Consider the following 2593-nt stretch of genomic DNA (forward strand, 5'->3'; position numbering starts at 1 on the left):
CAATTTCATCTTATCCACTCTCATATATCTACTCTTCTTATTTAATTCACTTATTTATCNAATTNNCATGCANNCTTTCTNNNNTACCCTTAACCCAATCCCTTGGTGAAAAGAGCCTATTATTAATTATCGGCTTGCTATCCCTAGTCTCCCCTAATAACCAATAATGCAATGAGATCGGAAGCAAATACAATTGACCGTCCTACCCCTATCCCTAGGTAGTATTAACATAATCAAGGAATTTCTCACCAGTTCATGACATTACCGTACGTCCCCATATCGATAAAGACAAATGGCTTTTAATGAATGAGTTAAACAATAAAAGCATTAAAGCACAGGTGAGAACCCAACAATTAATAAATAAGTATATGACAAGCATATGAAATAAATAAGAATTTGAATATATGAGAGTTTCAAAAGATTACATTGTTCCCCAACAACAAAGGATTTAGTTCACCATAATCATGGTGAAACTAGATGAAATAAGATGAAAGAATGGAAGAAATAACCCTAAACTTGGTTGATTGGAGCCTAAGCATCCAAGGAACCTCCTCCAAGGTGTGTGGAATAGCTCTGAACATTTCTCTCTGCCAAAAGAATCCCCTTCTAATTCGCATTGGGGCTATATATAAGCCCAAAAAGGTAACAGAAAGATTTACAGAATCTAGCTAAAAAAACAGACAACTACCTAGGCACCTAAATTCACCGCTCAGCGGTTTGCCTCTTGCCGCTTTGACCGCTCAGCGATCAGTTTTGCCACTGAGTGGTTTCCCTCTAATCGCTCTGAGCGCTCAGCGGACCATTCTGGCGCTCAGCGGCTTACTTGACTCTTCTTTTCATCATTTTTCTCCTTCTTTCATGGGTCTAAGTCCACCTTACTTCACTTCCATCTTTAATTCATCTAAAAACCCTGCAAAACAATGTAAAACAAGCATAATATCGCTAAAACCAAATTTTCACTCTCACAAGACTCAACGAAGTGTTTTACTTGATTTAAAGCTCATTCTAAGCCATAATGGGTGTGTTTTACTATCAAATTTAAGCATGAAAATAACGGTTTTTAGACCGTTATCATATCCGTGGAAGAAGGTCGCGAGAAGCATGGTGGCCTAAGGTTGCTCATGGTGTTGGCGCTTGTGGTGACCGGTTCTGTGGTGGCATTGATGGTCGTGAATGGTGATGACGGCGAGATCGTAGCGGTGGCGGTGTTGAATGATGCGACCGCTAAGGTTTCTTGGAGAGCAATTAGGGTTGGTCTGGAGATGGTGATGATGACATGTCAGGGTGGTGATGTGGCAGGGACTTTTTTAAATTTTTTTTTAAATTAAAAAATCATTTAAGTCCACCTCAGGCAACATTTTTTACGCCGTCCAGAGAATTTAACGGCACAAACTTTATTCTTCAATTTTTCATAAACAGGGACCAAATCGAACTACTTGGAAATAAAAGGACCTAATTGACGAAAAACTGCACAAATAGGGATTTCCGAATCTATTAAACCTAAAATCTAAATGCAACTTATCTATTTGCATAACTTTTTCAACAATCTTTAAATAAAAAATAAATTGTACACTATAGTAAAAATCATTAGGTCTTCTAGATTAATTTATTTGATTTATATGTTAAACAACATTCGTATGTGAATCATATTTATCTTCTCCAATTTTTTATATTTTGATATAATGATAAACAAGCTATACACGTTAAATAATTTATATATATATATATATATATATATATATATATATATATATAATTCTATTTAATATCAATTGTAGATTAAGTAAATACAATATATGAACTTGGATAATGCTTTAGTTATAACATACATTTTCCTTTCCTTTCATATGGACTATTTTGGATTATGAGCTTAGAGAAATAAGCACTATACTATTATTTCCTCAAAATATAGCTCCAATTTTCTATTAAAAACATATGTTGACATATGCTTCTAATGTAAATGGTAGAGAAAATGTTTGTATTGCTAACACAATAGCATGAGTTATAATAAACTTTAACTTATTTAAGGGATTTTTAATAGATGCGATCAAAATAAATTATTCCCTCTTTATCATATGTATCAAGATTAAAACAAGAGTAGCGTGTTTTTTTATAAATTTTTGTTGTAACATTAAGTAAATTTACACTATTAACTTAACTATTATAAGTAAGCTATTAAACAACCTGGTCATATGATAACGGTTGAATTTACCGTGATGCAATTTTGATATTAAATCAACTCTATTTGACTTTAAAATTTGCTTAATCTTTTGTTTTTAGTTTAATTTTGTGATTAATTGAAGCGAGGTTATACTTAATGATTTTATCATTAATGCTCTTAATTTTGTAGGTTATTGATATGATTTGAAATATGAGTAAAGTATCATGGTGTTGGAACTCAGGAAGGATACTGATAAGCTGTCGTTGAAGCTATCAAATTAATACTACTTTTCAAGGCAACTTCAGTATTGCCTAGTAGTATTCAAGAAAGTAGATAGGGCTAAAGTAACCCTAAGTCGTCTCCCAATGAACACGAAATTGCCTTTGAATATCTGACTCTTATGAATGCTATGCAATGCTTATGAGTAATGAT

Source organism: Vigna radiata, chromosome 1 (assembly GCF_000741045.1).
Source record: "Vigna radiata var. radiata cultivar VC1973A chromosome 1, Vradiata_ver6, whole genome shotgun sequence".
In the NCBI taxonomy this organism is placed as follows: Eukaryota; Viridiplantae; Streptophyta; class Magnoliopsida; order Fabales; family Fabaceae; genus Vigna; species Vigna radiata.